This window comes from Aquarana catesbeiana, linkage group LG01 (assembly GCF_042186555.1).
Source record: "Aquarana catesbeiana isolate 2022-GZ linkage group LG01, ASM4218655v1, whole genome shotgun sequence".
NCBI lineage: Eukaryota > Metazoa > Chordata > Amphibia > Anura > Ranidae > Aquarana > Aquarana catesbeiana.
In genome coordinates this window covers 906,047,831-906,070,520 of record NC_133324.1, presented here as the reverse complement: position 1 = coordinate 906,070,520, position 22,690 = coordinate 906,047,831, and the positions used below count along the sequence as shown (strand labels likewise).

The window sequence follows — 22,690 nt, the reverse complement described above, 5'->3', positions numbered from 1 at the left end:
ACTGCTAATGCGAATTCCAAAACCAAAGGAGTGTTGATAGCAATCAGAGACTCAATAGCGTTTAAAATGCACAAAGAAATTAAAGACCCGAACGGCAGGTTTTTAATTCTTACGTGCGATCTAAACTCAACCACTTATACGATTGTTACGGCATACTCACCTAACAAACGTCAAATCCACTTCTTCAAAAAGCTAATGAAAAAAGTCATTACTCATCTTCAAGGCTTGCTCATAATGTGTGGTGACTTCAATGCTATCCCAGATCCAGAAATGGACTCCACGTCCCAACCGAAACGTAAAGTCTCTACTCTACTCCCTGTTATACACAATCACAATCTATACAACGCATGGCAATGTTTTCATGCTAGTGAAAGAGACTACACCTACTTTTCTCCACCACATCAAATTTACACGAGGATCGACATGTTCCTAATAGACCAATGGGTCCTATTCCAAACCACATCCGCTACTATTAACATAATATCCTGATCTGACCATGCCTCTATTGTCCTTTCCATAGCTGACTTGGCATCCTCAAAACAGAGACCAATGTGGCGGTTGAACCCTTTTTTACTACAGCAAGAAGAACACAGGATGACTATCAAAACCCGCTTAGAGGAATTTTTCACTCTTAATGAAGGCTCAGTCCAGGACCCTTTTATATTATGGAATGCCCATAAGGCATATATGAGAGGGATGTTGATACAATTGGGAGCAAAAGCAAAGAGGCAGAGGCAAAAGCGGCTAGCAGAGCTTACTGAAAAAATATCAATCCTAGAAGTCCAAAATAAAAATATAACCACCCCTACTTTATCCAAACAACTGTCGCAACTCAGACAGGATCTTAGATTAATGCGACTAGACAATTTTGAAAAAACTCCCGTAGACTAAAAATGAACTACTATGTGCATGGAAACAGAGCAGGGAAATTACTAGCGCAAAACTTAAAAGGGCATAGATATAGAACTAAAATACCTTCTATAGTACACCCAGGCACTAAACAAAAAGTATATCATCCACAGAAAATAGCAGACGCTTTTAGTTTTTACTACAGAACACTATATAATTTAAAAGATGACCCTAATACAATACAACCTAATATTGAAGATATCAATAACTTTCTTGCCAAAATAGACCTACCAAAATTAACCAAAACACAATCCCAATCTCTGAGCCAACAGTTTACATTGCAAGAAATCCAAAACGTGATAAAATCCCTCCCACCAAACAAATCTCCAGGTCCTAATGGATTCAGTGGGGAATATTATAGAGAATTCTCGAATTTATTATCCCCATATTTACTTCAAATTTGTGATTCTGCCACTGCCTCTGCCTCTTTTCCTCCCGAAATGTTGGAAGCGTTGATTGTCACTCTGCCAAAATGAGGGAAGGATCCTAGCTCACCAACAAATTTTAGACCGATTTCACTTTTAAATATTGATTTAAAAATATATGCTAAGCTGATAGTGATACGCCTAGTATCCATACTTCCTACACTCATACATCCTGACCAAACAGGATTTACCCAAAACAGACAAACTTCCGATGCCACCCGTAGAATCGTGAAAATAATACATATGGCAGAACTACAGAGGAGGCCTTCTCTGCTTCTCACATTGGATGCAGAGAAGGCCTTCGATCGCATACATTGGCGGTATCTGGCCGAGGTACTGCGGCCATTTGGGTTTGATGGTGGTATATTCACGGCTATAATGGCTCTATATTCCAAACCATCTGCTAGAGTATACATGTCTGGTGTCCTGTCTACACCCTTTACCATATCAAACGGCACTAGGCAGGGGTGTCCACTATCTCCTTTAATTTTTAATCTTTTGATGGAACCCCTGGCCATTTACATTAGAAACCATCCTCTCATCAAAGGCTTACCAACAAATGGCGGGGACCACACTATCGGCTTATTTGCAGACGATATCATTTTGATACTAACAGAAGTGGGTCCTTCCCTGGCGGCAGCATACGAAACCTTGAATATGTTTAATCGTATATCATACTATAAGGTTAATGAAGGCAAATCCCACATACTAGGTCTAGGAATAGACAAACATACAGAAACCAGACTTAAGTCACAATATCCATTTTCATGGAATGAGGAGGGAATACATTACCTTGGCATTACTCTCATTGCAAAGACTGACCAACTGCTTGAGGCAAATTACACTCCATTTATAAACCAACTCACCCCCAAATTAAACGCCATCTCCAGAACCAAATTAACATGGTCTGGAAGGTTGGCAGCATTCAAAATGAATGTATTACCACAATTTATCTATTTGTTCCGCACCCTCCCCATTCCAGTCCCAAACTCTTTTTTCTGTAAGACACAATCACTAATTAATAAATATTTATGGCAAGGAAAGAAGGCTAGATGTGCCTTCCAGAAATTGATCAAATCTAGGAATGTGGGAGGAGTAGGCCATGTCCTTATAAAGGACTATTATCAAGCAGCCATTTTAGCACAAATCCGCCAGTGGTTCTCACACACCTACACACCTAGATGGGATGAATTAGAGAATCAGCAAAGTCCAAACAAAAAAGTATCAGATCTCCTCATGGCGAGTTGTTTCATGGCACAATCGCCTAGAGACATCTCGCCTACCATAGTAGCATCACTTCGTGCTTGGAAACTCTTTTGAATACCCCCACAGATGACATTCCTTCCAAATCAATTCCCTTACCCATATCAAACCTACAGCTCTTAATACCCAATTTAAACATCAAACACTGGGGGTCTAAAGGCATCGTTAATGTCACAGATCTCCAAATTGGGCCATCTCTCAAAACTTTCAGGACACTCCAAATAGAATATAATTTAAACAATAATGATCTATTTACATATCTCCAGATCTCACACTTGCTAGCAAAAATTGTTACACCATTCGTTACGCTACCCTGGAAGATAGCTTTATATCTATCAAATCCCACCACTACAATTAAGGGCATCTCGCTATTTTATAGCATTCTGAATCAAAAATCAATATTTGTCAAATCAGCCTCCATGAGAACAATGGAGATTGATATGTTGGCCACTTATTCGACTGAACAGTGGAAAAAGGCGCTGACATCCACCTATAAATCCACTAAAAGTGCTAATTTATGGGAATTATATCAAAAGTTATTGTTGAGATGGTACTTAACACCCACAAGAATAGCAGGGTTTCGACCCACAAACATCTCCACTATGCTGGAGACAATGTGGCCATAGAGGCTCACTAATCCACATATTCTGGAAGTGCCCACTATTACAACCCATATGGTCATCCATTTTTAATATTATAGATCAAATTATAGGGACAAAGACCACAAGGAAGCCAGAATTAGCCATTTTATCCCTTGGGATTGAATTGATCCCTCCCCATTAAGGAAAATAGTAACACACATACTACTAGCTATGCGTTTGGAGATCACTAGACACTGGAAACAAAAGGCTGTGCCAACTTTTTCCGAAATAATAAAAACCACTAATCTGCATGTATCGTACGAAATAATGTTTGTTTTTGTTTTTTCTTCTTCCCCATCTCCCCCTCCTCCTCCCCCTCACGAATGTGGACTCCCCTCCTGAGATGTAGCTGTACTTGGGGAGGAGGTGACGGAAGGGAGAGAGACTTTAGATGCACAATACGCAGCTGCAGTATGAGTTTTCGTGGGTGGGGGAGGAGGGATAGGTACTAGGTAGGCAATTGATGTTTGTTGTGTATTTGTCAACCTGTTGCCCTGATGGTGTCACCACATTATGACAAACAGTGGCTTATAGGTGTAGGATACGCGTGGCGTGTCCACACCTGGGTTTAGGGATAAGGGAATTTGGGGGCGGAGAGGTACACCCTATAAAAGGCATGAGTACCAATTTTTTTTTTCCCTTCATCTTCTTTAGAGTGCAGAAATAGTTTGAGTTCATTTTCATATATATTATATATCGCAATAAAAGCAGGTTTTTCTCTCGGGTCCCACTTTAAGACCTTTCCTGTGTGTATCCACTTCCCCCTCATAGGTATACCAGCCCTCTGGTAGGGATTGGTTTGAGGTGTGTTTTGCTTTTTGTTTTTTTGTTTTTTGTTTTTTTTGGATTTTTTTTCTAGTTATGGCGGTGTCCTATACTTTTTGTAAAGCATACTCATTTAATTTTTTTGTTGGATTTGGTATCGGACCAGATCCAAAGAGAGAGTTATCTCTCTCATTATTTTATTTTTTGTCTCTTTCTTTCACCTTTTTTTCCTCCTTTCTCCTTTTTTTTTCTTTTCTCTTCTTCACAAGCCAGGAAATGACGGCCAAACAATCTTCGCCAGTCTCATTGAAACTCTGTTCATATAACGTTAAGGGTATCAATAAACAATCAAAAAGAGGTCAAATTTTATAAGCTCTACATAAAGCTAGGGTAGATATTATACTTTTCCAAGAGACCCATTTTAAAGCAAATTGTATCCCAGCATGCTCACAAAGATACTATTCAAGTTGGTTTCATAGTACCTTGTCCTCGTCCAAGAGTAGGGGAGTCTCCATCGCTATCCATAAACGTCTACCAGTATCGGTCTTGGAGCATGTGACTGACCCCAATGGCCGGTATCTTTTTCTCAAATTCAGGCTGTGGAATAGAGTCTATACAATCGCCAATTTCTATATTCCTAATTATGATCAAATAACGGCAATTACACAATATCTTTATCTCTTGACAAAATTTGCAGAAGGTACAATCCTTGTAGCAGGAGATTTTAATATGGTTCTAGAACCCCAACTGGACACCTCCTCTCAGCGATCAAATATCCCCTACAGTCGGTTGAGAGCCCTGAAAAAAGAGTTGTTTGGACACGATTGCTGGACTTATGGCGTATTTTAAATCCTAAAAAGCGGGACTATACATACTATTCCCTAGTCCACCAATCCTATTGTAGGCTAGATTATTTTTTCACGGGAACACAACTATTGGAATGGAACCCAATAATGGACATTAGGTCTTTCATCTGGTCTGATCACTCACCTCTTTTTTGACAGTACAACCTCCCCAGATCCCACGGTCTGATTGGTCATGGCGTTTAAACGAAACCCTTATGCAAGACCCATTATGTCATCAGGCAGTTTTGGCAGCGATCAAGAATTTTATCGCTGACCATGAACATGATGAGACCCCATTACCTATACAGTGGTAGGCCTTGAAAGCAATAGTAAGAGGACTATTTATCCAACATGGAGCTCGCTTAAAAAAGAAAGATCAGCAACTATACAGGACGACCTGTCAAAACTTCGGGTGTTGTAGATCTCACACAAAAAGACCCCAACTCCGGTGCTATTGGCTGATATATCTTTGGTACGATCATCTTTGGAGGTTTCCCACTGTAAAAGTCAATATAGATATGCCCTGGGAAAGTACCGGTATGGAGACAAGGCTGAGTGATCACTTTCAAGGTCTTTGCATCCTCGACCCCCAGTAACTTTTATACCTAGCATTGCGTTACCATCTGGAGAAATTATTTCAGATCCAAACCTTCTTCAAAAGGCATTCTGTGATTATTTCACAGCGTTGTACAATCTTACTCCCCCATCATCCTGCGACCCAGACTCTCTTGGTCATCGTATACAGGAATATGTGTCCGAAACTGCTATACCAATATTAGATGAAAATAGTGGGAATTCTTTGGACTCCCCGTTTTTACTCGAGGAATTATTAGAAGTGATTACGAATACACCATCGGGTAAAAGTCCCGGCCCCGATGGTTTTACATCGAAATTTTATAAGACCTACAAGGATTCTATTACACCATTTATGCTTCGAGTGTTTAATAGCATATCTGATATTAATGGGTTTGTAGCCCAGACATTAGAAGCGCACATCTCACTACTTCCTAAACCTGATAAGGATTTAAACTTGTGTTCTAGTTATCGTCCTATATCCTTAAGTGGGGTAGATATCAAGATATATGCCAAATTGATTGCCTCACGTCTTCAATCCCATATTCCCAATTTGGTACATACAGACCAAGTTGGGTTTGTACAGGGGAGAGAAGCACGCGATAACACGCTTAAATCCCTTTTACTCATCGAATATACCCAATCAGCAAAGATACCAGCTTGGCTTCTCTCTGTGGATGCTGAGAAGGCATTTGACCGTGTTGGGTGGCCGTTTTGGGCATAATTTTTGGGACATGATACTGCAGCTTCATACCCGTGCAACTGGGGTGACTATTCCCAACACACCTCAAATTACTTTGTTATCCATCTTACCTGGCTCATACAAAAGCATTAAAAAAGGCCTTTTAAGACACTGGTTGACAGCTGCAAGGGCAGTAATACCGCGCCACTGGCGGTCAGCACATGCTCCATCGCTGACTGATTGGATTCTAGAGATGTACCATATTGAGAGGATGGAGACTCTTCTATCACAGGAATTGGACACATATGAACAATGTCGTCAAACTTGGCTTCCTTGGAAAGTGCTAAGGGAATCCCCTGAACTACGGAATCTGTATGTGGTTTGGAGGTAGGATATGAAACTGGTGGAGAGGCGGTTTGAGTGAGGCGATCCTGGTTTGAGTAACTACTTTGGGTAGTGTATTTAATCAGAACATTACGGTCTCTTTTTTTTTTTCTCTTCATTTACTTTTTTTGTGTTGTGTCTGTGTGTGTGTTTTGTGTGATTATAGCTAATATTACTGTGGGAGTTGAAGAAAGGGAGTAGGAAATTATATATTTTTTTTTTATCTAAATGGATGAAAGAAAATAAGGCAGGGATATCCCTATTAGGGTTTAGGGATGTATGGTCTTGGGCGGTGGTGGCGGAACTTGGTGCAGGGGGTGTTTTGGGACCATGCCTCCCTTGAGTGTGGGGAGGGTAGAGGAGTGCCTGGGGTTCTGGGGTCCGCCATCACGGGTCTGGAGTATGATCAAGGGTTGTCTCTCTCCCTTGTTTGTTTATGATTTTTTTTTTCTCTTCTTTTTTCAGAGACCCCTTCAGTGTGTTGGTATATCTTTGTTTTATGTTTTATATATTATTGTAATGTGGTATTTATATTATTGGATGAGAGTAATGCTTGTCTTTTTTTTTTCCTCCTTTTTTTTCTTTTTTTTGTTATGTAGATTTAAATTTTCAATAAAAACAGAATGCTGCAGAAAAAATAAAAAAATAAAAATAAATATAAAAATAAAAAATAAATGAAAATAAAATAAAAATATTAAAAATAAAATAAAATAAAAATAAAAAAGTAAAAATATAAATTTAAATACAAAGATCAAAAACAAAAAGTAAATAAACACAAAAAATGAAAAACACTTTTCTATCCATTCCTATTCAACTTAGAATGCAGTGATTGAAATTGATTACATAACAATGCAACAACATATTAGGGGGAGGTATGACCACCCTACTCCCCAATCTATAATACACTCCAATCAACAGTATAAAACAGATATCCAACAAGTAAGATTATGACAAAATATTTTCAAATTACCAATTAGATAGGAAGCAATTTAGCTCTAGCTCAATATTGAGCCCATAAGGATGTAAAGTACGAAGCCGGTGGATCCATTGGGTTTCATTCTGTGAAATGGCTCTCTTAAGATCAGAGCCTCGCCAATGCCCCTCAACTTTATCAATTCCACAAAAGGTCAATAAGCTGGGGTCCCTATTGTGGAATAGCCTAAAATGGTTTGAGAGGCCATGGTGTTTATAGCCTTTCTTAATTCTATTGACATGTTCTCTAAGTCTAACCCCTAGCTGTCTGGTGGTCCTCCCCACATATTGCAGATTACATGGGCAGGATAGTAGATAGGTCACATGCGTGGTACTGCATGTGATAAATTTCTTGATTTCAAAAGCCCTTCCTTCGGATAATGACCTAAAGTGGGTAGTTTTTTTCTTCCGAAATTTTGAAGTCCTACATATCATACACCTGCCACAACTATAGAACCCAGTCTTATCCAAAAAAGTACACACCTTCCTGGGTGGATTCACCACATTGTGTGCCAGTTGTAATCTAAGTGTGGGTGGCTTTGTGTAGATAAATCTTGGTCGAGTAGGTAGGATTTTCTTCAAATCTATATCTTCCAACAGTAGAGGCCAATGTTCTTTAATAATTTTTTCAAAATGACGATATTGTCTATTGAAACCTGTCTTGAATGCTATACTATAATCATTTTCTTTCATGACTTTAGGTTTGAATAAATCCTTTCTATCCATTTCACCAACTATCCTTTTGGTGCATTCCAAGTCTTCCAGTTTGTATCCCTTGACTCTAAAGCGTTCCAGAATAACATTGGCTTGTGAGTTGTAATCATCTTCTTTACTGCAGTTTCTTCTCACTCTGAGCATTTGGCTTTTTGGAATACCCCTCAACCATCTCGGATGATGGCAGCTGGTCAGCGGAATATAGCCATTCCTGTCAACATCTTTAAAAAAAGTGCGCGTGCATAGTTTGTCACCCTCTCTAAAGACAGTGAGATCTAGGAAATTGATCTCCGTATGACTAAAACTCTCAGAAAAGGAAATATTGAAAGAATTTTCACTAATTTTCTTTAAAAATTCACAAAAAGATTCTGGTGATCCTGCCCAAATTATAAAAATGTCATCAATATATCTTTTGTAGAGTCTAAGCTCCGGTATATTGGTTTGGTATATAGCTTGATTTTCCCAAAAACTCATGAAAATGTTGGCTACTGAGGGGGCATACTTAGCCCCCATTGCCACACCTTTAATCTGTCTATAATACTCTTTTTCATGCCAGAAAACTCGCTATATACAAACATCCAACAAAAACATGCCCTTCAAGCCGTTGAACAGGCTTTGGGAAGTACCAATATTAAATCCAAACAGAAAGAGTTTCTTTTGAAAGCACTTGATATGGCGATGAGCCATAATTTTTTCTGGCATGAAAAAGAGTATTATAGACAGATTAAAGGTGTGGCAATGGGGGCTAAGTATGCCCCTTCAGTAGCCAACATTTTCATGAGTTTTTGGGAAAATCAAGCTATATACCAAACCAATATACCGGAGCTTAGACTCTACAAAAGGTATATTGATGACATTTTTATAATTTGGGCAGGATCACCAGAATCTTTTTGTGAATTTTTAAAGAAAATTAGTGAAAATTCTTTCAATATTTCCTTTTCTGAGAGTTTTAGTCACACGGAGATCAATTTCCTAGATCTCACTGTCTTTAGAGAGGGTGACAAACTATGCACGCGCACTTTTTGTAAAGATGTTGACAGGAATGGCTATATTCCGCTGACCAGCTGCCATCATCCGAGATGGTTGAGGGGTATTCCAAAAGGCCAAATGCTCAGAGTGAGAAGAAACTGCAGTAAAGAAGATGATTACAACTCACAAGCCAATGTTATTCTGGAACGCTTTAGAGCCAAGGGATACAAACTGGAAGACCTGGAACGCACCAAAAGGATAGTTGGTGAAATGGATAGAAAGGATTTATTCAAACCTAAAGTCACGAAAGAAAATGATTATAGTATAGCATTCAAGACAGGTTTCAATAGACAATATCGTCATTTTGAAAAAAATATTAAAGAACATTGGCCTCTACTGTTGGAAGATATAGATTTGAAGAAAATCTTACCTACTCGACCAAGATTTATCGACAAAAGCTACCCACACTTAGATTACAACTGGCACACAATGTGGTGAATCCACCCAGGAAGGTGTTTACTTTTTTGGATAAGACTGGGTTCTATAGTTGTGGCAGGTGTATGATATGTAGGAATTCAAAATTTTGGAAGAAAAAAACTACCCACTTTAGGTCATTATCCGAAGGAAGGGCTTTTGAAATCAAGAAATTTATCACATGCAGTACCACGCATGTGACCTATCTACTATCCTGCCCATGTAATCTGCAATATGTGGGGAGGACCACCAGACAGCTAGGGGTTAGACTTAGAGAACATGTCAATAGAATTAAGAAAGGCTATAAACACCATGGCCTCTCAAACCATTTTAGGCTATTCCACAATAGGGACCCCAGCTTATTGACCTTTTGTGGAATTGATAAAGTTGAGGGGCATTGGCGAGGCTCTGATCTTAAGAGAGCCATTTCACAGAATGAAACCCAATGGATCCACCGGCTTCGTACTTTACATCCTTATGGGCTCAATATTGAGCTAGATCTAAATTGCTTCCTAATTGGTAATTTGAAAATATTTTGTCATAATTTTACTTGTTGGATATCTGTTTTATACTGTTGATTGGAGTGTATTATAGATTGGGGAGTAGGGTGGTCATACCTCCCCCTAATATGTTGTTGCATTGTTATGTAATCAATTTCAATCACTACATTCTAAGTAGAATAGGAATGGATAGAATAGTGTTTTTTTTTCATTTTTTGTGTTTATTTATTATTTGTTTTTGATCTTTGTATTTATTTTTATATTTTTACTTTTTTATTTTTATTTTATTTTATTTTTAATATTTTTATTTTATTTTAATTTATTTTTTATTTTTATATTTATTTTTATTTTTTTATTTTTATTTTATATTTTTTCTTTCTTTCATTACTTATTTTATTTTACTCTATTTTTATTCATCAATTTTTATTATTTTTTATTTTTTATTGATTTGTATTTTTTATGTATTTTTTCACTATCAATCCATTTATCTGATAATAGTCTTGCCAAATACTCCTATCCAAATAATATGTATATTGTTTATTTTAACCAAACAAATTTGATGCGAGATGTATTTTATTCATGTGAGACTTAGGCGTCCACATACATTTTTTTAGTTTTTATGTATACTAATCGTATGCTGTCTATTTTTTTGTAATAAAGTTTTTTGGATTGCAACAGGATATGATGATTCAGGACATGTGGTGGTGTTTGTTTCCCACCAGCCTTGATTGGCTGTCACTTATCCCATACATCCTATATATTTCATAGCCGTGGGTTGGATGTTAAGTCCTTTGATGATGCCCTGGGGGAGGGGTGAAACGCGTCGACAAAACATCCGGCTTACGCCTAACCAAGTGACGTTTTATCCTGGCTCCGTGGAACGCACGCTACTAGTGGCGATCGCGGAAGTTCTCTGACATGCCTGATTGCAACCGAGGATTTTGTGAGTAGCGCCTTGTTGCGCAAGTGATCCTATAGCTCCGCAATACTTCACCATATTGCTTCTTTCGTTGCTTTTGGGTTGACATCTGCAAGCTTATGGCCTTTCCGATTTGAACATCAGCCATTTCACACACGTATCCACGCCAGAGGTACCGCCTTGTAAACACCTATGGGGATTGACTGACAGCACAGGCTGAAGAGTCATTGTCTGCTTTCCGGCAAAGCTGTCTGTTAAAGAGCTTTGGGTACTAGCCTAGCTGGTGTTATTTGGGACTATTTGCAAGTAGTTATTATTTCAACTGTGCTAGCCCAGTTGGTGGTATTTCTTGGGGATTATTTGAAAGCATTTATCATTTCTATTGTGGTAATATATATTTATTTCTCACCTTTTTAGCAATTGGGTAGTACCAACGGCCTATTTTTTGCAATTTGCACTTCACTTATATGGCATTTTGGCAATTAGCAGCTAATTTGTGTATTGCACCCACTATATACCATTATTCATCATTCATGGTATTTGTGTTTTAGCAATTGATAACAATTGCGTATATTAATATTTTTTTGTAAACTGCACTAGATATTTATTATATTGGCAATTATTAGTTGATTTGTGTATTGCACCTGCCATCATCATTCACATTTATTGTTTATTATTGCACGCAGCACTTCATATTTAGTTTATTTATGGTGTGGTTTTATTTTATCACCGCTGTATTCGTTTGTTTTTTATTTTTCAAGTATTAGTACTTTTTTACAGCAGCGATAATATTTATTTGGTCTATTTGTCACCAGCACTGCTTCTTTCACATAGTAAAAATGACACAAGGGCAGCTATTGGCTACTGGCTATTGAACTTCCTTTTTCTAGTCCCTTCCTACGCCATCGTGTTCCAAACGATTGGACTTTGGTGTGATCGTGTGTAGGCAATAGGGATGAGCCGAACATCCCCCGGTTCGGTTCGCACCAGAACCTGCGAACGGACTGAAAATTTGCACGAACGTTAGAACCCCATTGACGTCTATGGGACTCTAACGTTCGAAATCAAAAGTGCTCATTTTAAAGGCTAATTTGCATGGTATTATCCTAAAAAGGGTTTGGGGACCCGGGTCCTGCCCTAGGGGACATGTATCAATGCAAAAAAAAAGTTTAAAAACGGCCGTTTTTTCGGGAACAGTGATTTTAATGATGCTTAAAGTATTAAAAAAAAGTGAAATATTCCTTTAAATATCGTACCTGGGTGGTGTCTATAGTATGCCTGTAAAGTGGCGCGTGTTTCCCGTGCTTAGAACAGTCCCTGAACAAAATGTCATTTTTAAAGGAAAAAAAGTCATTTAAAACTGCTTGCGGCTTTAATGTAATGTCGGGTCCTGGCAATATGGATGAAAATCAGTGAGACAAACGGCATGGGTACCCCCCCAGTCCATTACCAGGCCCTTTGGGTCTTGTATGGGTATTAAGGGGAACCCCGCACCCAAATTAAAATAAGGAAAGGTGTGGGGCCACCAGGCCCTATATACTCTGAACAGCAGTGTACAGGCGGTGCAAACAAGACAGGGACTGTAGGTTTGTTGTTAAGTAGAATCTGTTTGTAATTTTGAATGGGTACATTTTTAACGTGTTTAGCTCAAGCCAAAAAATCTTTTTTAAGCTTTTTGGAAAACATAGGGAAGGGTTATCACCCCTGTGACATTTGTTTTGCTGTCTGTCCTCCTCTTCAGAAGATTTCACCTCACTTTTTGTCCCAATGACAAATGTTTTTTGAAAATTTGGGTACGGAGCACCGCACCGCTGGTTCTGAGGACAAAGCACAGGAAGAGGCCATGGAGGAAGAAGAAGAGTAGGGGGTGGAGGAGAGGTGTGTCACAATCATTAGTAGTGGCATTTTGGAGGCGTGGTGGCGGAACAACCTCCAACACTACTGCACCTTGTCCTGCATCCTTCCCAGCTGCCAGCAGAGTCACCCAATGCGCCCTGAAACTTAGGTAATGTCCCTGTCCATGCCTGCTGGACCATGAGTCAGCGGTAATATGCACCTTACCGCCCTGTCCAGCGAGGCATGGACATTGCCTTCCACATGCTGGTAGAGAGCCGGAATCGCCTTCTGTGAGAAAAAGTGGCGTTTGGGTACCTGCCACTGAGGAACCGCACATTCCACAAACTCACGGAAGGGGGCAGAGTCTACCAACTGAAAAGGCAGCAGTTGAAGTGCTAGCAATTTTGCCAAGCTAGCATTCAACCGCTGGGCATGTGGATGGCTGGGAGCAAACTTCTTTCGGCGGTGCAGCAGCAGGGGCAGGGAAATTTGCCTGGTACAATCTGACGTCGGTGTACCGAAAGCAGATTGGTTGTGACACACCTAATTCTACACCTTCATTCCTCTCAGTGCAGGTCTCAGAGAGGACTGAAGATATAGTGGGGTTGGAGATATCAGCAGATGAGGAGCAAGGAGAGGTCCTCTTTGTTCTTTGGTGTGGGTCTTTTAGATGCGCTTGCCAACGAACTGCATGGCAGGTCAACATATGTCTGGTCAAGCATGTGGTACGTAAGCGGGAGATGTTTTGGCCACGCGAGATACGCTTGAGACATATGTTGCAAATAGCAGTGGTGCGATCTGATGCACTCGTCTCAAAAAAGGCCCACACCAAAGAACTTTTTGAATAACGCGCAGAGACTGCAGCGCCCTGCACATGTGGAGCTTTGGGGTGTGATGCAGTCAGTGTGCTGCCCTTAGGCTGGCCCCTGGAGGGCATCCTGCCTCGTTGCTGATGTGCCGCCTCCTCCTCCTCTCTCCTATCAGGCACCCACGTTGAGTCAGTGACCTCATCATCCCCTCCCTCCTCATCACTGGAGCAAACCTGGCAGTATGCTGCAGCAGGGGGAGCATGACTGCCAGATTGCTGTCCTTCTTGGGCACCCCCTCTGTCCGTGCTCATGTTACTGCCTTCATCAAGCTCAGTATCATCATCAGAGCCTTCCAAACGCTGGGCATCCTCCTGGAGCATTTACCCAACACTGTGGTCAAACAGTTCAAGGGACTCCTCAGGAGGACATGGTGGGGCTAGGGAAGGAGTCACTGATGACATTGAGCCGAGGGAAGAGGCCACTGCTTTGCCAGACAAAGTACCCTGAGCATGGGTGAGAGAGGATGAGGACGGCTTGGTCATCCACTCGACCAAGTCTTCTGCATGTTGCGGCTCAACACGGCCAGCTACCGAAAAAAGGCCCAGCGTGTCCCACGGCCACGTGCTGATGAGGATGCACCGTCTCCACAAACAGCACTAGACACAGAGCCTACTTGCCCTCTTTTATTGGCTTGTGACTGTCTGCCTCTCCTTCTTGGCCTTCCAGACATACTAATGGCCCATAGCTGCACTAAGCTGGGATATATATATATATATATATATATATATATATATATGTACTGATACTGCAGCTAGCAAAATCAACTGCCTGCCTATAGTAGAAGAACACCACCAACCTTCTACAGGTAGCTTTAGCTGAACACTGTGCAGAGCTCGCAAAAAACGAACTTGTAGCTTTTTTAGCTGCCTGCGGTAGTGATAGGATCAGGAAAACACCACCAACCTTCTACAGGTAGCTTTAGCTGAACACTGTGCAGAGCTCGCAAAAAAATAACTTGTAGGTTTAGCTGAACACTGTGAGGAGGACGCACCACACTAACTTGTAGTTTTAGCTGAATACTGTGAGCAGGATGCACAGCACTAACTTGTAGCTTTAGATGAACACTGTGCAGAGGTCTCACTACACTAACTTGTAGTTTTAGCTGAACACTGTGAGCAGGACTCACTACACTAACTTGTAGTTTTAGATGAACACTGTGCAGAGGTCTCACTACACTAACTTGTGAGCAGGACGAACACTGTGAGCAGGACGCACTGCACTAACTTTTAGCTTTAGATGAACACTGTGCAGAGCTTGCAAAATAATAACTTGTAGGTTTAGCTGAACACTGTGAGGAGGACGCACCACACTAACTTGTAGTTTTAGCTGAACACTGTGAGCAGGACGCACTGCACTAACTTGTAGCTTTAGATTAACACTGTGCAGAGGTCTCACTACACTAACTTGTAGTTTTAGCTGAACACTGTGAGCAGGACGCACTGCAGTAACTTGTAGTTTTAGCTGAACACTGTGAGCAGGATGCACTGCACTAACTGTAAATAGTCTAGCTGCCTGACTGTGGTACTAATAGGATCAAAAGAACACCAGCAATTTTCTTCAGGTAGCTGTAAATACTGTAACAAGACAAGCCTGCCTGTCAGTAGGAAGATAACAGGAACGGATCTAGCTAAACTGAATACAGTGTATATATATATATATATGCAACACCTGGGATGCATATATATACACAATACACTGTAAGTGCAGCTAACTCACTGATTGTCCTACCTAATCTAGCTAACTCAAATTAAATGACACTGTCTCTCTGTCTATCTATGTATCTCAACGCCGGAACACACACTACACAGGGCCGTCGTGCAGGCGGCCTTATATAGTGTGGGGCATGTTCTAAAACCCCTGAGCCATAATTGGCCAATGCCACCCTGGCTTTGGCCAATTACAGCTCTCTCTACCGACAGCGCTGTGATTGGCCAAGCATGTGGATCATAGTGCATGCTTGGCCAATCATCAGCCAGCAATGCACTGCGATGCCGCAGTGAATTATGGGCCGTGACGCGCCACACGAATTTGGCGCGAACGGCCCATAACTTCAGAATTCGGTGAATGACCGAACAGCTAATGTTTGAGTCGAACATGGGTTCGACTCGAACATGGGTTTGACTCGAACACGAAGCTCATCCCTAGTAGGCAAGTTCGTTTCAGCAGAACTCTGTCGGAAAGACCGTCGGAGTCTATTCTGACGGAAAGTCCGGTCGTGTGTACGCTGCATTAGTCTTCTTAGATAAAGTTCAGTTTTATTTGAGTATTTTTCAAGTATAGCTCACTGATGTAGAATACATTATTTGTATCCTTCAGTATTTGCATACACAGTGTGTGGGGGAACACCTCCCCTGTCACTCTCTCTATATATCTCATTGTACAGGAGACGTCTTCTAGATTGGATCTGACCCTCCAGAAACATCAAGATGCTTTCTCCCAGTTATCTGCTGGTTGTCATCTTCATTTCTATTCAGGGTGAGAGATGAGGCTCCTTCCATCATCCTCTGCACATACATCTATACATTGTACAATAAATACACACATCAGAATTGATAGGAAGATATACAGACACTGATCAATAATCAATATGTCTCTTCCCATCCTCAGGATCCTGTGGACAGATTGTGATGACTCAGACTCCGGATTCTAACTCTGTGTCCCCGGGACAGACAACCTCCATCACATGTACATCCAGTACTGGTACCAACAGAAGCCCCAACAACCTCCAAAGCTTCTTATATATGCTGCAAGCAGTTGTCAACCTGGGATCCCGGACAGGTTCAGTGGATCAGGATATGGATCTGAATTCAAACTAACAATTAATGGAGCAACTGAAGATGATGAAGGAAGATATTACTGTCAGCAGTGTTATAAGTTCCCTCTCACACAGTGATACAGAGCCATACAAAAACCTCCTTCCTCTTTTAGAAAGAAACAATCACAGATGTCATAACTGGAACATTCATTCACACAGTTTTAGACCCCGTTCACACTGGAGGCATTATTCAGGCGTTCTAGCGCTAGAAATAGCACCTGTAAAGTGCCTGAAAAACGCCTCCCAGCCTGAGTGCTTTCACGCTGGAACGGGACGCTTTTAGGATGTTATAAAAAAGTCCTTCAAGCAGCGTCTTTGGGGCAGTTTAGGAGCGGTAGATATACAGCATCTAAACCACCCCTGCCCAGTGGAAGGAATGCTGAAGCCGTTTCTTTTACCCCTCTTTTTCGTCCGCTAGCGGGGGGGTTTAAAAGCTCCCCGCTAGTGGCCAAAAAGCGCCACTAAAACTAGCAGTGCTTTACTGCTAATGCCGGGTGCAGCTCAGTGTGAAAGGGCTCTAAATAAACTTCTAACCTAATTTTGATTGTTAGTGAGATGATTATTAATCATGTTGGCAACTTTAACCACTTGCCGACCAGCCACAGCAGGGTCAGCCCAACCATTAAGGCCGCCCCCTGGTCCATTGCCACCTCCCCTGTCCATACGTCCGGCCCCTTTCAGGACGCCAGAGCATGAATACCAACGGGGAGGGGGTGTTTTTTTTGAAGCACCGATTAGAGCCAGAGGCTCTAATAGGCTTGAATATAGGGTGGGCTCGGGGCGCAGAGAGCACACTTACAAGGCACCCAGGTGTGTTACAACAGCGAATGAAATGAGCTCCAATGACACGTGTCCATCTGTCCAATATGTCTGTGTCTCTTTTATCTACACCAGGAACTCTGACAAGGTACAGTACCTGACCGCGAGATTGTGTTTCCAGCGCGATAGCATCGCGCTGGTTCTCGGCGACAGGGTACTGTGAATGTCGCGCTGGCTCGCTCATCGGGAAAGGAAAACGTTGTTTTCCTCCCGCGATGAGTGACAGGCAGCGCTGACAGCTGTCTAGTATGAATCCTGAGGCGGGAACACCGCGCCAAATTTTAAATGAAAAAACCGGCGTGGGTTCCCCCCTCGGGGGCATACCAGGCCCTTAGGTCTGGCATGGATTGTAAGGGGAACCCCCTATGCCGAAAAATCGGCGTGGGGGTCCCCCCCAAATCCATACCAGACCCTTATCCGAGCACGCAGCCCGGCCGGCCAGGAGGGGGGGGTGGGGACGAGCGGGCGGCCCCCCCCCCTCCTGAGCCGTACCAGGGCCACATGCCCTCAACATGGGGGGGTGGGTGCCTTGGGGGAGGGGGGCGCCCTGCGGCCCCCCCACCCCAAAGCACCTTGTCCCCATGTTGATGAGGACAAGGGCCTCTTCCCGACAACCCTGGCCGTTGGTTGTCGGGGTCTGCGGGCGGGGGGCTTATCGGAATCCGGGAGCCCCCTTTAATAAGGGGGCCCCCAGATCCCGGCCCCCCACCCTGTGTGAATGAGTTTGGGGTACATGGTACCCCTACCCATTCACCTAGGCAAAAGTGTCAATATAAAAAAAACACACTACACAGGTTTTAAGAATAATTTATTAGTCAGCTCCGGGGTCTTCTTCCGACTTCGGGGGGTCTCCTTCCGACTTCTCCCGGTGTTCGGCCTCTTCTCCCGGGCCCCGCCGCTATCTTCTTCCAGCTCTATTGCCAGCGAGGGGCCCGGTCTGCTGCCGCTGTCTTGTCGCCGCTGTCTCGCCGCCGCCGCTGTCTCTCCGCTTCTTCTCTTCTTTTCTTCTTCCCCGATGTTGACACGACGCTCTCTCCGGCTCGAATGCTGTGTGCGAGCTGCGGAGCCATTTATATAGGCGGTAACCCCGCCCCCTTACGACGTCATGGTCCCAGCATGCGCAGGGACTCTGGCGTCATAAGGGGGCGTGGCCCCAGAGTCCCTGCGCATGCTGGGACCATGACGTCGTAAGGGGGCGGGGTTACCGCCTATATAAATGGCTCCGCAGCTCGCACACAGCATTCGAGCCGGAGAGAGCGTCGTGTCAACATCGGGGAAGAAGAAAAGAAGAGAAGAAGCGGAGAGACAGCGGCGGCGGCGAGACAGCGGCGACAAGACAGCGGCGACAAGACAGCGGCAGCAGACCGGGCCCCTCGCTGGCAATAGAGCTGGAAGAAGATAGCGGCGGGGCCCGGGAGAAGAGGCCGAACACCGGGAGAAGTCGGAAGGAGACCCCCCGAAGTCGGAAGAAGACCCCGGAGCTGACTAATAAATTATTCTTAAAACCTGTGTAGTGTGTTTTTTTTATATTGACACTTTTCCCTAGGTGAATGGGTAGGGGTACCATGTACCCCAAACTCATTCACACAGGGTGGGGGGCCGGGATCTGGGGGCCCCCTTATTAAAGGGGGCTCCCAGATTCCGATAAGCCCCCCGCCCGCAGACCCCGACAACCAACGGCCAGGGTTGTCGGGAAGAGGCCCTTGTCCTCATCAACATGGGGACAAGGTGCTTTGGGGTGGGGGGGCCGCAGGGCGTCCCCCTCCCCCAAGGCACCCACCCCCCCATGTTGAGGGCATGTGGCCCTGGTACGGCTCAGGAGGGGGGGGGGCGCTCGCTCGTCCCCACCCCCCCTCCTGGCCGGCCGGGCTGCGTGCTCGGATAAAGGTCTGGTATGGATTTGGGGGGGACCCCCACGCCGATTTTTCGGCATAGGGGGTTCCCCTTACAATCCATGCCAGACCTAAGGGCCTGGTATGCCCCCGAGGGGGGAACCCACGCCGGTTTTTTCATTTAAAATTTGGCGCGGTGTTCCCGCCTCAGGATTCATACTAGACAGCTGTCAGCGCTGCCTGTCACTCATCGCGGGAGGAAAACAACGTTTTCCTTTCCCGATGAGTGAGCCATCTCGGCGCTGGCTCCTGCGACGGGGCTCGTAGGTGTCAAATCTCGCCGAGAAGTGCGGCGAGATTGACACAATATCGCGGTCACCTACTGTAATTGTCCACTTACCTACAATAGAGATCATTATTGTGAAGAGATTCAAAGCTGGTTCCATTATTTTGTATGGAAGTTTAGCTACTTCTGTCCCCATGGAACAATAGTCAATTGGTTGCCAAAAAGCTCTTCTATAAAGTCCCCCATTCACCCTGGGACTGACAGTCAGGTTTGAAATCCTGGTGGGGAGTTTTAAAGGGTTAGTTCACCTTTGTTGGCCATTTTACAAGAAAATCCCCCATACATTCTACTATCCCCAGTACATTACATACCACTCCTCAATTGTTCAAATAGTTCTTTTTGTCCTCCTCCATACATGAAGGCCATCCAAAAACTCCTTAGAAGCTGGTAGACATGTGCAGTTTGTTTCTTTTTGAATCAAAATTCTGATCAATTACGATTACAATAGTAACATATTGAAACAAATCTGAAATAACGAGACAAAATTCAGCCGAAATTTGAATTTGAAACTAAATTCAAATCTAATTTGAAAATGAATTTGAATCAAAAATCGAAGACAAGAATAGAATTAAATAGAATAGAAAATAAAGAAATAGAATAGACTAGAGTTAAACAGAACACAATAGAATAGAAAATAAAAGATTATAATTAAATATATTAGAAAATAGAGGAATAGAATAGAAAATAAAATAAAATATAATAGATTATAAAAGAATAGAATGGAAAATAAAGAAATAGAATATAATTGAGTAAAACAGAACAGAATAGAATAGAAAATAAAAGAATCAAATCAAATATACTAGAAAATAAAGGAATATAATAGAAAAGAATAGAATAGAAAATAAAAAATAATAAATTAGAAAAAGAATAGAGTAAAACTGAACAGAATAGAAGTGAACAGAATAGAATAGAAAATAAAAAAATAATATGATAGAGAAAAACAGAACAGAATAGAATAGAAAATAAAGAATATAAATCAAATATATTAGAAAATAAAGGACTAGCATAGAAAATAATAGAATAGAAAATAAAATCTGAAATAACAAGACAAAATTCAGCCAAAATTTGAATTTGAAACTAATTTGAATCAAATTCAAATCTAATTTGAAAATTAATTTGAATCAAAAATCGAAGACAAGAATAGAATAAAATAGAATAGAAAATAAAGAAATAAAATAGACTGGAGTTAAACAGAACAACATAGAATAGAAAATAAAAGAATATAATTAAATATATTAGAAAATAGAAGAATAGAATAGAAAATAAAATATAATAGTTTAGAAAAGAATAGAAAATAAAGAAATAGAATATAATTGAGTAAAACAGAACAGAATAGAATAGAAAATAAAAGAATCAAATCAAATATACTAGAAAATAAAGGAATATAATAGAAAATAATAGAACAGAAAATAAAAAATAATAAATTAGAAAAAGAATAGAGTAAAACTGAACAGAATAGAATTGAACAGAATAGAATAGAAAATTAAAAAAAAAATAATATGATAGAGAAAAACAGAACAGAATAGAATAGAAAATAAAGAATATAATTAAATATATTAGAAAATAAAGGACTAGCATAGAAAATAATAAAATAGAAAATAAAATATATTAAAAAAGAATGTAGTAAAACAGAACAGAATAGAATACAAAATAAAAAAAATAGAATATAAAAGAAATTAAAGGAATAGATTAGAAAATAATAGAATAAATTAGAATAAAAGAGAAAAGAATAGCATAGAACAAAATAGAAGAGAATAGAATAGACTATAAAATAAAAGAATAGAATACAAAAAAAAAATAGAATAGAATAAATACAACTTTTTTTCCTTCTGCACATGTCTAGTAGCTCAACCACTTTAAAGCAGAGTGGGCTGGACATTGGAAGTGCGCCCTCTGTGGCCAACTTGTGTTGCTCAAACAACGTACATGTATAGTGCGCTCTCTCATCTGCACTTACTGGCTGAGCTCAGTTGCTTCTACAGAGTCAGTGCAATGTTAGAACGAGCCAGAGTGGCCACTGGGGGCACACTTCCACTGTCTGGCCTGTCCTATTGCAGAAGGGGGTCAGCTACTAAGGAATTTTTCAGACAGGCTGCTGACAACCTACATGTATGGAGGGGGGCAGGAGCAACTATTTGAACAGCGGAGAAGTCTTATGAAACGTGATGGGGATGCTGGAACACAAAGGTGAACTAACCCTTTACATGGAGATTTCTAACAAATCTTAGTGGAGAAGAATTAGAACCGATGTCAAGCTTTTAGGAGATCTCTTTTTGTCACTGTGACTAATGTGCCCACAATATTTGCAATATTACAAATACTCTATTTTAACTCTTTCAGCACCAGAGACTTTTTTTTGTACAGGTGTTAAAAAAGAAACACTTTAGGGAATGAAGATTACTTAATAACACCAAAACATGTAATATTTTCAGAAAACAGAGACCCCGGACAATAAAATATTGGTAGTGCCAAGTGAAGACACTTTAGTAAAAAATACTAAAATACACTTAAGGTAATTTTAGGGCACACAAATTGTATATATTACACACTTATTGGTAAAATATAGAAGACAAAGCTGCTCTGAGTAAAAAGATACCCTACATCTCAAACTTTAAAATTGGATTCACCCATGAAATAGCGACAAATGGGCAATGTAGTGGAAAGGATTACTGTGGGTACATGGAAGGAATTAGGTGGATGTACAGCTGGCTGTTCACTTCCACCTGACAGTTGACAGTCAGCTTGTCAGATATACACACATTCCCAATTGCTGTAGCAGCTAGGCGTGTGTGTGTGAAAATCTGCCTGCTGCTGACGAACTATGACAAACAACAGTGGCAGCAAAAGGGTTAAAGTGATTGTAAACCCTCACCTTGAAAAACAACCTATATGGTTTACAATAGAAAGGAAAGGAAAAATATTTGTGTTTACAATAGGTAAAATACCTTTCTTATAAGTGATCATATTCCCTCTGTTGTTAGCTACATAAGAGCTGTGGGAGCAGAAACAGCAGTACACTGGTCTTCCCAGTGAAAAGCTGTGCAAGGGGTGTGTTAGGACAAATCTGATCATTGGAGAATAGCAGGGTTCCCAGTATATCTAGAGAACTGATTGTGCTGTGTTCTCTTGCTTAGTGTG

General features: G+C 41.4%; 1 long non-coding RNA gene across 1 annotated transcript; it reads left to right on the top strand.

Annotated features, from left to right (window-relative positions):
* Positions 1-16,131: 16,131 nt before the first annotated feature.
* On the top strand, positions 16,132-16,406 carry LOC141120145 (uncharacterized). Its single transcript, XR_012239477.1, has 2 exons — positions 16,132-16,215; positions 16,348-16,406. It is a non-coding gene; the product is annotated as an uncharacterized lncRNA (long non-coding RNA).
* Positions 16,407-22,690: the final 6,284 nt, after the last annotated feature.